Raw genomic sequence first — 13,312 nt, forward strand, 5'->3', positions numbered from 1 at the left:
GAAATTCACAGCATTACAGGCTTATCTCAAAAAACAAGAAAAAGCTCAAATAAACTATCTAACTTTACACTTGAAGGAATTTGAAAAAGAACAAAGTCCAAAGTGAGTAGGAGGAAGGAAATAAGAAATATCAGAGCAGAAATAAATGAAATAGAGTCTAAAAAACCAGAAGATCAAGCAATTCAAGAGCTGGTTCTTTGAAAAGACAAGCAAGATCGACAAACCTTTAACCAGACTCATCAAGAAAAAGAAGAGAGGGGACCCAAATAAATAAAAGCAGAAATGAAAGAGGGGAAATAACAACTGACACCAAAGAAATACAAAAGATGTAAGAAAATATTATGAATAAATAGATGGCAACAAACTGGACAACCAGGACAAAATGGGTAAATTCCTAGAAACATACAATCTTCCAAAACTAAATAAGGAAGAATCCGAGAATCTGAGTAGACAGATTCCACTTACTGAAACTGTAGCAGTAATCAAAAAATTCCCAACAAACAAAAGCCCTGGACTAGATGGCTCCACAAGTGAATTTTATCAAATATTCCAAGAAGAACTAACACCTCTCTTTATCAAACTATTTCATAAAATTCAGTAGGAGGGAAGTCTCCCCAAACTCACTTTAGGAGGCCAGCATTGTCCTAATTCCAAAACCAGAGAAAGGCACTACAAAGAAAGAAAATTATAGGCTAATATCCCTGATGAACATAGACGCTAAAATCCTCAACTAAATATTAGCAAATACAGCAATGCATCTAAAATATCATACACCACAATCAAGTGGGATTTATTCCAGGAATGCAAGCTTGGTACAACATTCACAAATCAATAAATGTGATTCACTACATAAACAAAATGAAAGATAAAAACCACATAATCATATCAATGGATGCAGAAAAAACATTTGATAAAATCCAGCACCCATTTATGATAAAAACTCTCAGCAATGTGGGAGTAGAAGGAACATACCTAAACACAATAAAGGTCATATAGGACAAGCCCAACTGCCAGAATCAATCCCAGTGGGCAAAAACTACAATCATTCTCCTTAAGGTTGGGAACAAGACAGGGATGCCCACTTTCACCTCTCTTATTCAACACAGGACTGGAAGTCCTAGCCACAGCAATCAGACAACAAGCAAAAGGTATCCAAATTGGGAAGGAAGAAGTAAACTGTCTTTATTTGCAGGTCACATGATACTGTACATAGATAACCCGAAAGATTTAAGCAAGAAACTATTAGAACTGATAACTGAATTCAGCAAAGTAGCAAGATACAAAATTAACATCCAGAAACCAGTTGCATTTTTATACTCCAATAATGACCTAATAGGGAAATTAAGAAAATAATCCCATTCACAACTGCTTCAAAAAGAATAAAATACCTAGGAATAAACCTAACCAAGGATGTAAAACACCTGTACTCGGAAAATTGTAAGACACTGAAGAAATTGAAGAAGATACAAATAAGTGGAATCACGTACCATGTCCATGGACTGGAATAATTAACATCATTATAATGGCCATACTACCCAAAGCAATCTATAGATTCAATGCAATTCCTATCAAGATTCCAATGACGTATTTCATGGAACTAGAGCAGATATTTCAAAAGTTTATGTGGAACCATGAAAGGCCCTGCATAGCAACAGCAATCCTGAGAAAGAAGAACATGCCCTGGCTGGTGTGGCTGAGTGGACTGAGTGTCGGCCTGTGAACCAAAGTGTTGCTGGTTTGATTCCTAGTCAGGGCACATGCCTGGGTTGTGGGCCAGGTCCCTGGTTGCAGGTGTAGGAGAGGCAACTGATTTATGTATATCTTGCACATCGATGTTTTTCTCACTTTCTTTCTCCTTCCCTTCCCCTCTCTCTAAAAATAAATAATACCTTAAAAAAAAAAAGATGAACAAAGTTGGAGAAATCATGCTAACTAATATGAAACTATACTATAAGGCCATAGTAATCAAAACAGCATGCATGGTACTGTCATAGAAACAGACACGTAGATCAATAGAACAGAATAGAGAGCCCAGAAATAAACCCACACGTTTGTAGTCAATTAATATTTGACAGAGAAAGCAAGCACATACAATGGGCTAAAGATAGTGTAGTCAATCAATGGTGTTGGGAAAACTGGACAGATACGTGCAGAAAAATGACACTAGACCACCTTCTTACACCACACACAAGAATACATTAAAAATGGATCAAAGGCTTAAATGGTAGACCTGAAACCTTAAAAATCCTAGAGGAAAACAGGCAGAAAAACCTTGGACATTGATTTTAGCAATATTTTATCAGATATATCTCCCCAGGCAAGGGAAACAAAAGAAAAAGTAAACAAATGGGACTACATCAAACTAAAAAGTTTTTGCACAAAAAAGGAAATCATCAACAAAATAAAAGGACAACCCACAGAATGGGAGAATATATTCACAGATACATCTGATAAGAGGTTAATATCCAAAATTTATGAAGAACTTACAAAACTGAACACCAAAAAACAATTAAAAAAATGGTCAAAAGACCTGAATAGACACTTCTTCAAAGAGGATATACAGATGGCCAACAGACATGTAAAAAGATGATTAATGTCACTAATCATCAGAGAAATACAAATTAAAACCACAGTGAGGTATCATCTCACGCTTGTCAGAATGGCTATCATCAATAAATCAACAAACAACAAGTACTGGCGAGCATGTGGAGAAAGGGAAACCTTTTTGCAGTGTTGGTGGGAATGCAGATTGGTGAAGCCACTGTGGAAAGCAGTATGGAGACACCTCAAAAAATTAAAAATGGATCTGCCTTTTGACCCAGCGATCCTACTTCTGGCAATATCTCCAAAGGAACTCAAAACACTAATTCAAAAGAATATAAGCACCCCTATGTTCATTGCAGCGTTATTTACAATGACGAAGATACGGAAGCAGCCCAAGTGTCCATCATGAGTGGAAAAAACAACTATGACACAATGGAATACTACTTGTTGGTAAAAAAGATGAAAATTTTACCCTTTGTGACAGTATGTGTGGACCTAGAGAACATTATGCTAAGTGAAATAAGCCAGTCAGAGAAAAGACAAATACCATATTTCACTCGTATGTGGAATTTAATGAACAAACTGAAGTAACAAGCGAAATAGAGCCTTGTAGATCGAGAGCCGGATGACAGCTAAGGTAGGAGGAGTTTAGAGGGTGGAGGGATTGAGCAAAACAGGAAGGATTCATGGATGTGGACAACAGTGGGGTGATTGTAGGGGGAGGGAGGTGTAAGGGGAGTAAATGGTAATGGAAAAAATACAATTATTTTTTTTTTAAATTGAGAGATGGTCTCAATTTCTAATGTCTTTGCTCACTGTGACATTATTCTCTCCTCTGTGCCCAGGCAGAGGTCAGAAATGAGGTCAAAATGTCTATTTGTGGCCTAAGAGACTTTTGGTCCCTTGATAAACAAGCCTGCCACAAACAGAGGACAGGGTCCATGGGGAAAGCCACAGCACAGTGGGGACATATATCTGTACCACTTCCTCTTGCTCAGTGTAAAGTAGCTATAAAGTAAATATCAAATGTTCAAATATTAAAATCAATACTTCACGCATGTGTTCAGTTCATTTAATGTTATTTTACTATATATCTAGATTTTGATGCCCTTATTTCCCTTTTCTGAGATTCTAGAATAAAACCTATGTGATTTTAAGACTGATGCTAATAATGTCTTACAATGTGTGCCATAGGGATATATAATAAAGGCTTCACAGTAACTACATTGTACTCAAAGACTTTTATTTTTCTTTTATTAGCTCTACTCTCTGACATCTTGGGGAATGTGGTATTTAGTATAAATGGAGTCTCCAAATAACTGATGTTTAATATCGCAAGCACCAAAATATTAAAAAACAAAAAATATGGGAACTTTACCAAAATATTGCACATTTCCCTGCCATTAAAAAAGAAATCCCAAATATTAACTGTTCCATGCTGACTTAGGGCTCTCCCTATGGACATCCGTTATTTGGATGTCCTATCTGGTCATGCCAGAGGTCTGAGGGGCACTCATGCAGCCTCAGATGATATGGGACCTGAGGCTACGTGCACGATGACTTGGGCTGTGACATTGCAATTTATATTCTTGCAAACCAAACCAAATCCCAAAGCAGCTGATATCTGAGCTTTCCCCTCTTTCCCCCCCGCTTTTTTTTCAGGGGGTGGGGGAGATAAATGATGTTTATTCATTCTCCATTTGTATAACCAGAGTCTGGAAGACTCGTTCACAATTATAAAACAGATACTCCTTTTCATAATGGAATAATGAAACTTATGTAGCTGTCTAATTTTGGGGGGAAGTGTAAAATACTTATCTTTAGGAAATATCCATTAGTGATAGAAAAGGTAAAACAGCCTCGTTCCCACCTGTTATCTACTTTATCACTGATGCTATAATTTTCTTTCAATATCACTGCTATAGATCACTTTCACCTAACTTTTAGTTTGCATTTGCTCTTCAGCCTTACTTGTTCATGATTTGCTCATGGCGTATGGAGGATTACTCTCCAATCATTTGATGGTGTGTATGTTGTTTGGAAAGGACTTGCTTCAAAGCTTACACATTTGTTAATTACCAGGAAATAAATGCTCCCCTAGATATAAATATAAATAAGTCCTGCAGAATGTTTGATATTTGTACAGAACTTTGCACGTATGTTTTTAGAGGTATGAACAGGTGAAAAGTTTTGTTTTAGTATCAGTATAATATGCTAGTTTATAGACTCCATCAGAGAGGGAACCTAAAGTGCCCCCTCTATACTGCTTGTTTTCACAGACTATTATTCTGAAATTGTTGCATTTCTTAAATCTGTCTCCTCCATTAGCGTTAGAGCTTTTTACGAGCTTAGACCATATCCTAACCTTGTTTGAACCCAGCCCTTGTGTTCTTATGGAGCTGCATAATCTCCAGGAAAGTGTAAAATGGTTGCCTTCATGAAAAATCAATTAGTGAATGAAAATCTAACACAGCCTCACGCCTAGCACTCCATTTTTGTTTTCTTGCACATCTTGACCTTTCACTCCTGCGTTACCCTGAATCCCTCTAAACCGGTTTTCTCATAGCTGATGAACCCAGTGAAAACCAGGACCTCTTTTACCTCTGCTGTTGAGTCTTGCATGTGGACTTTTAGTAAATGTTTACAATGAACATTGGCAGGACAGAAGACGGTTATTTTCAGGAAAGTAACTCCCTTGTGTTGACCTCCATAATTGGTTAGCAACAGGGTAATTTTCATATTCCCTGATAAGCCCAGGATTCTAACATGTTTTTAAATTTAAATTTTAAAAAGACAGTAAAAACAAGAAAGAAACAATTCATTACTGCATTATGTCACACTATCTGGCAATAAGCAAATGTATAAAAATGTCTGAAATCTCTAGAATGATAAAAAATTTCCAATTGATAGTGTTTTATGGAAACCCAGAGCTTTAATATATTTAAGTGGTTAACTTCTCGTCATTCTGCTTAAACTTTGGGAAAAAAGAGGTAGAAACTTGATTCACTGGTATTTGTTGAGTAGAAAATAGCAAACATCTTTATAATAGCCCAATTTCATCAGTTTTCTAAATTACTCAAAGATTATGCTCAGAAATAAATTCTCTGAATAACATTATACATTTTTTAATGCAGCTTGCTTAGTTTTTTCCTAGCTCCTTCCACCTATCATATGACCTTTTTATTTCCTATTAAACAACCTTTAAGATATTTTCCCACTTAAATCATTTTTTGTACTGGTATAGTTTGTTCTTCTTCTTGCTCAGTTGGTTAGCATGTCACCCCTATACAGCAAGCTTGAGGGTTCAATCCCCAGTCAGGGCACATACAGAAGGCAACCAATGAATTCATGAATAAGTGGAACAACATACTGATGTTTCTCTCTCTCCCTGATCATTGTCAATTTCCTGGTTTTAACTTCTTAATAAAACTTAAGGTGTTACCAATGGGGGAGGCTGGGTGAAGGGTAAATGGGACTCGGTACAATCTTTGCAACTTTTTGTAACCCTGTAATTATTTCAGAATAAAATTGTTTTTAAAAAGGAAAGTAGGATGAATGCCTAAGGCTGGTATTTGGGGAGCCAAGCAAGAGCAACATGGAGAGGTCAATGGGGGCTAAGAAATATTTGTAATTTAACCTACAAAAAGCTTAAACTTGCTCCTCCCAACACTTCTGCTGTTATCACCTCGATTGCGCTCTTTATTCAGTTTCACGTTAGACCATTGTTTTTCTATTGTTTCTTAGTTATGGTGCCGAGCAGAGAATTAGACCTAGTCCTAATGACAAACCAATAAATCTTAGACCTTTGAGTATCATCTCCAAGACTTCAATCCTTTTCAGTTATTAGTTTTCCTGTTACCTAATATTCAGTGTCTGCTGCTTTGTTGCCAGAGGTGCTTTTCATTTTCACATCTGATTTTGATGCTGTTGCAGATGCTAGAATTTGCCAGAAGGCTGTCCTCTAGATAATTCTCTTGTTCTAGCTGGAATCATTGTTTTGTTGCAATTAACATTCAGAATATGCACTGTCATGTTATTAAAAAAATATATTTTTTAATGGAGAAAGTACATGGAGAGTTGATTGTGGAGCTGTAGTTTATCCTTATTCTTCTTAGCTACCTGTGTCTAAATTAAGTTAAACCTCTGGAGGGTCTTTGGATCTTTCTAACTAGGCATCCTGATTATAAAGGTTAGTGCTTGGAGGTACACTAACCTTGCAGACACTAACCTAATTCAGCGCCATCACAAGTGCATGATGCTGGAGTTTGGAATTTTGCCAAAAAGCACTATTCGAATGAACATTCAGTTGGCAAGGGGCAGGAAGGTGGGTGTGAACAAGGAAAGAACTCCAGAAATGGTTATACAGATATTTTAACGGCTTTCCTCTCCCCTCAGAAGATATGTTTAAGTATTGGAGAGACATTCTAAATAAATCTTAAGGCTATTATGAAGAAACAGTAATGAAGGCATTTCTCCCTATGGTATGTTGCTGATGCTCATAATCACTTATATCACTGAACATCTTTTATGCCACAAGGCCGACCCTGTGCTAGGGTGGGACATAAAGATGAGTAATTGTAAACTATTCAACAGTATGCACAGGGACCTCAGGGTGCCTCTCAAGTGTCAGTTGAATGAAGGCACCATTACGGAGGTCACAGTTTGGCTAAGGTCACTTAAAGGGCCTCCAAGGGATGAGACTTAATTGTGCAATTCCAGCATTACATAGATTACCAAGTCTTTGTCATACAGACTGAAAAGTTTTGGGCCCCAGGTGAAGTGAACGGAAAATACCATGTAAGAACTTGCGCAATAGGATCCACAGCCGCATCTCTTCATCTTTATGCTCACACTCTGCATCTCAGTTTACAGACACTAAAGGGGGTTTGCTAGTTTCAAGGGCGCAAAGCTGCAGCTTCCGGAAAAGGTGGCATTTGGGGTGGTGGAGGCTAACGATTGGAGGTAGTGTGGGAAGGGCTAGGTGAGGGAGGAGAAACGAAAAAGACAAAAAATTCTGGCGGGTAACCTTTAACCTACGTCGCCGCCCCTTCCTTTTCCCAGGGCCTGAAACGAGAACGACCCCGAGTCCTCCATGTCTCCGCACGCTAGGCACTGATCAAGGGTTGAAGGCGGACCTCCAGTTAAACAACTTTCCACAGTTCCGATCTTTTTCACACTGCTATTTTCCCAGGCCCAACCCAGGAGACCTGTGGCTCGGGATCAGCTCCCCCCGCGCTGGGCTGGTGACACGCAGGCGCCGGAATCGAAGCCACGCTAGGGCTTCCCAGCTGGGTCCCGGGGCCAGGGAGGGTTGGCGTAGCGGAGCGCTCTCCGAGTGCGGGGCTTCCCATAATGCACCGCGCTGGCAGTGGCGGCGACCGCGGCGGCGCTCTAGCCGCGGCATGTCTGCGTCTCTACTGCTCTGGGAGGAGGAAGAGAAGGAGGAAGAGGAGGAGGAGGGGGAGGAAGAGGAGAAAGGCGCAGGGTTGGGAGCAGTTGCCGAAGCTGCTACAGCAAAAGTTCTCCCCCCTCCTCCCTTCCCCTCTTCGCAAGGTCCCTAGAAAGGTTGGAGCTGCTGTCGTCTACAGTCGGTGACCAAGCGACTCGGCGCTCGCCCGCGGTAAAGCGCTCGGCCTGGCAGGCCCGGGCCCGGGGGAGGGCGGGGGAGGGGGAGGGGGTGGCGCGCGGGGGGAGCGCGCGGCGGTAAGGGCCTGACCCCGGGGGGAGCGAGCCGTGGCGACGCTGGGGGTGGCCGGGGGACCGGCGGAGGCCGAGGGAAACGCAGGAGCAGGCTGGGGGGACGGGAGGAAGCAGGGCGCGGATGGTGGGTTGGGGGATTGAGAAAGGATAATGCCGGGGGTGGCAGAGGCGACCAGGCGGCCTCCGAGGCCTGACGAAGGTGTCAGAGGTAGGGAAGAAGGTGGAATGTTTGCACGGGGAGGCCAGAGGGTACTCAGTGTGGGTGTGAAAAGGCTAGGGAGACACCGGGTCTCTGTCCACTGTGCCTGGTGCAGTGCTTTATGCACCGCAGGCCTCAGTCAGTGTTGCTGCCTGAGTGTTCTTGGGGAGAAGGAAGGGCAAGGGATTGGAGAAAAGGGAATCCTTGCAGGAAATCTAGTGGGAGTGTGTACAACGAGAGCGGCTGGGGGGAAAGAATGCCCGATAGGTGGAGGAATGCAGGGGGTGGCTGTGAAGAAGTCTTGAGGATTCTGGGAGGGTTTCATTGTGCAGATATATTAGGTACTTCGTTATGGAAAAAACTGAAGCGTATCTGAGGAAAAGGAAAGGAGGAATATAAGGAGTTTCCGTGCTGGAAAGAAGAGCCTTTGAAGCAAGAGAGAGTGTTAATATTAGAGAATATGAAGAGAATGCATGATAGAATAGACAGTATAGTAGAATTAATAAATGCTGGCCTAAGGACTAAAGAGTTATTCCAGATGGGCCAGGGTGGCCTAGTTCTGAACCTGTTTAGGCTCTACGGTAGGTGACATCTGGTAAGTGTGGGTCCCGGCGGTGGTTGGGGTCATTCAGAATTAGATCTTAGCCTGTAGTCTGGTCTCAGACATTTTAGACCTGCACCAGTGAATGCGAGAATCTCTGAAACAGATCTTAAGGAAACACCTGGCCCACAGGTATTCTCTAGACCATGGAGTTTAGATTTTTTGCAAATTTGAAGTATTATTACTTACCAGAGGCTGGACGAACACTATCTTGGCAAATGTTGGAATGGAAATTACTTGACTTAGCGGTTTTCTTCTTCACTGCTCAGCTTAACTGGTCCAGGAGAACTGGTGCCATATTATTCAGCCTGGATTGCAGTACACAGGGTTATAATTAATGGTGGGGGGATTCCATGCATGGTGGCCCTTTGGTGGCTCCATTTGTAGCTCAGATTAGTGTAATTGACTGGATTGGTTCCATAACTGGGGTCGGTGGCAGACCTTTTGCCATTCACAGTTCCTGAATGTCTATTCTCACTGAGGCATGGTGGTATTGAAGAACATGCATCAGCCTACAAAGTGTAGGCCAGCAGACTGAAGGATCTAGAATATCTATTTTGGTCTTAGGTTGCAAGGTCAGGACTGGTTGCTTTGAAGTCTAGGGGAACCTGAAAAGACTGGGTGATTCTAAATCCAGGTTGTAGGGAGTATGAGCATTTTTACATCAGGAAATGAGCCAGGACCTATTGGATTTGCTGCTGAATTCACACCAGACCTGATTTCAGTAGAGAAGTCTGTGGTAGAACCATATCCTTAAACCTTTATTCACTTTCTGAATCAGCTTTATTCACCTGGAAATTGGTTATTAACGAAGACTCTTAGACACATTACACTATAATATCAGTTCAGCTGAGGAGTGGGCAGTATGAAAATCCTTTTATGGAAGTAGAGGTTGGTTGGAGGGATAAATGGGGGGGATGGAAAGAAATTTGAGAGAGGAATGGAAAAATTCAGTCATTCATTTAACAATGATCTCTAAAGGAGGATAATAGTTTAGCGTTGTAGTGGAGAGGGGCCTTTAGTAAATTTATAGAAGTAATCCAGGTTATTTTTTTAAAATTTGGAAAACTCAGTACATTATATATTACTGTAAGATGATTAAATATTTTACATTTTTATTATCATAGTATGAGAGGGTGTGTTTTTCTTCTCCCTCACTGGCACTGAGTAGTATCAGGTTTTTTAAAAAAAAAACTTTGTAAGTTTATGGACTTAAATATAGTATGTCATTGTTTTTCTCCCCTTTTTAAGTTATGTGAAATAATACATGTGCATAATTAAAAAATGAAATTGTACTGAGGGAGCTTATAATGAAAAGCAATAGCCCCTGTCTCACTTGTTCAATTGTAGTTCCTCTTTCCAGACTCTACTATTTCTAAGCATTAATTTTTCTAGTTCTTATCATGCTATTCTCGAGGTCCAAAAATAATTAGAATGTACCGTTATTTTCTGGATGATTAAAATGACATTATGAACTAGTCAAAAGACTTCTCACTATGAATGAAAAGGATTTATGTCACTGGCATTGTCCCCTTTCTGCTTCTCCTTTCCAGCCTTTGAGAGTTACTATTTTAACTTTTTTATTCTTTGTTTTTATACCTTTAATATGCTTAAAGAGAAAGCATTTAGAATTAGACTGGAAATACTGGGTGAGATGATACAGGGAAGTTTGATGGATGGACCTATAAAGAAAGAGTAGGTTGTAGAAATAGCGTCTTTGCAGCGTAAGGGTTGCTTGTTAGAGATGAGGATTGCTTGGCAATGATAGTTGTTGGTCTTGGAATTAGTCACCAGGTCAACTGCGCAGTAGTATTCTTTGACAGTGTTCTGGAGAGTTTTAGTGTGGTGAATCTGGGAATGAAATCAAATGACCCTTAATTGTTCTTTCCATGCTTCTATGGCAGGTTTTCAGGAAGGAAGGATTGGTGTGGATGTTTCATTTTTTTGTGGAAGGAGGGATGAGGAAATGTGATGAGGCGGAACGAGGCTTAGGGACAGGGTAAGAGCAGGTGGTGGTAGATTTGTGGGAGGGTGTAGAAAAGGTAAAGAATTCTGAGGACATTTGGATACAGTTGACATGAAGGAGATTTAAATTAACAGCAGTGAGACTGAAATTTGTGGAAGTTATAAGGATATTAGCATATTTAAGCCACAAATATGTTGCTTATATGGTGTAAAGAGGTGTGTTGCCTATATATTAGGATAGATTCATAAAATATTGGTTTTTGGAATTTGTGTATGAGGTGCAACATTACCAAGTCAGTGTGACTGAGACTGAGAGACTAGAAAGATCTTGCTCCTGTTTTAGGAAGTCTTGTTTAAGTAACCCCACCTCTTGAGTTCTTTCTTATTCTGAATAAAAACAGCATTTACATGCTGCTAAATCTTGTCTTTGCTTATGGGAATTAGTCTCTGCTGTGCGAAAGGTGGCTGTTGTAACCTGCTCTAGAGCAGAGACTGACTTTAATCTCTGGGGACACTCACAACAGCTTGATTCTTCAGTGCTTAATAAAATACCTGTTGAATGACTAATAGAAAGTAGCATTCACTGCTTTAGTAATAAATAGTGGGAATATGTGAAATTGCTGAACACTCTGGGGGTATTTCAGACAAAATGCGTGTGTATGTGTGTGTGTGTGACAAAATGCATGTGAGAGAGAGAGAGAGAGAGAGAAAGAAAGAAAGAAAGAGAGAAAGAAAGAAAGAGAGAAAGAAACCACACACACAAAAGAGATATCCTAGTGGGCAAGGCCTTTAGATTTAAGGGAAGAAATACAGAGTGGATTAGAATGGATCTGTAACAGTCCTACAAAAACACTGAAGAGGTGGGACCAAAGGTTCTAGTCTAGTCAGAGGCTAGTTTAATCTGAGGAAATCTGGTCTGGGGCTGGGGCTCCTTTAATTTGGATTTTCTTACCCTGAGGCCTAAGTGACAGCTTAGAGATTTTTAGCTATTTTAAGAATCTGATTTGACTTAATTCATTTTTAAGATAAAAAGAAGTGTGAGATGAAGTTTCTTCTCTCAAGGAATTTATAATACTTATATTGTTTTAGGGAGAGAAAGTTTGAATGAATTCAGTAATAGTGTAAGAGTACAGAAATTGATTTTTTAAAAGAAATATCAAAAGTATACCTTCGATGAGAATTTTTATATTTTGATAGTCATTTTCAGAGTCGTGTTCAGAACTTTTTTAGAACACCTTTTCTGAATACCTCCTGAGCCTCTTAGCACATTCTATACAATTTACCTATTTACTGAGTACCTATTGTCTGTTGTTGGGGGAGGGATCCTTTAAAGGTGAGTAAAACATGGTCCTTATCCTCTTGGAGTTCATAATCCCTCCAGGATGGCACAGTTGCAAATAATATAAGGCATACTGTTATTCCGAATAGTCTCATTGGTGACAGATATTTTTAATTTGAAAGATTGATTTTTAGAAATGCTGAAGATCCATTGATATCAGTAGAGTGAACAAAGAACTGTTTTAGTTTAAATGCACTAAGTCACAGAAATGGGAGTGGTATATATATATATTTTTTGGTTGACTTACTAACCGACTTTGGAAAACACTACTAAAAAGGAAGTGGGAGATATTTTGAATGTTGGTGACAGTTCACATCTAGTTAGTTAGGCACTAGATGAATGTTGATTAAATGCATCAGATAGTTGGATGAGTGGAGTGAATAAATGAGTAAGCAGTAGCCTACCAAGGTAAATATTTTAAAGAGGACCACACTGATTTTACTATGTACAAGTAAATAAATTCAGGTTATGTTTGTTAATAGTGTTGTTACTGTGAACAAGACAGTTTATCATTAAGTTCCCAAATGAGTTTTACAGACAGTAAGTGCTTTAGGAGTTCAGAGAATGGAGAAATGAATATTGGCTAAGGTTTGGGGAAAGGGGTTGCAGTGTACCATACTTTAGCTAGATATTTGAAAGGATTCCTTAGGGATCTCAGGAGAGAAACTAAATTGCTCCAAATTTCTCTTGCAGCCCTGGAATAAACTTAGAGTCCTAATCTATTTTTGTCTGAATGCTTTCTGCCTTTTTCATTTTAGCTACTCCTGCTGGTTTGTTCCTTTTCAAATCCACTTTACTGGGTAGATTTTGAGCACTCCAGAACAACTGAGGGGGATGGTCTTTTCCATCTATGTCTAGTGTTAACTTTTAGTTTTTCCTTTTTTGACCCTGTACCCCACAAATTGCTTGGTTTCTCTGAGTGAAGAGCATGAGTCAACTTGGCTCTGTTATTCTAGCATTTTCC

General features: G+C 39.8%; 1 protein-coding gene across 5 annotated transcripts in view; it reads left to right on the forward strand.

Moving 5' to 3' along the window:
• ZNF148 (zinc finger protein 148) overlaps positions 1–13,312 on the forward strand; it is a 183,336-nt gene that overhangs the window by 46,409 nt on the left and 123,615 nt on the right. For 2 of the 5 annotated variants that reach the window (XM_054575175.1, XM_054575180.1), the window contains exon 1: positions 7,935–8,164. The exons of 1 other annotated variant lie outside the window; for it this stretch is intronic. The gene's annotated coding sequence lies outside the window, so the exon portion shown is untranslated. Of the gene's footprint in view, positions 1–7,934; positions 8,165–8,232; positions 8,248–9,018; positions 9,039–13,312 lie in introns of those variants that run through there. 2 more of the 5 variants (XM_054575178.1, XM_054575179.1) reach the window with 2 other exon arrangements.

Source organism: Pteronotus mesoamericanus, unplaced genomic scaffold (assembly GCF_021234165.1).
Source record: "Pteronotus mesoamericanus isolate MK-2021 breed Mesoamerican mustached bat unplaced genomic scaffold, CSHL_Meso_final contig_27, whole genome shotgun sequence".
Classification (NCBI taxonomy): Eukaryota; Metazoa; Chordata; class Mammalia; order Chiroptera; family Mormoopidae; genus Pteronotus; species Pteronotus mesoamericanus.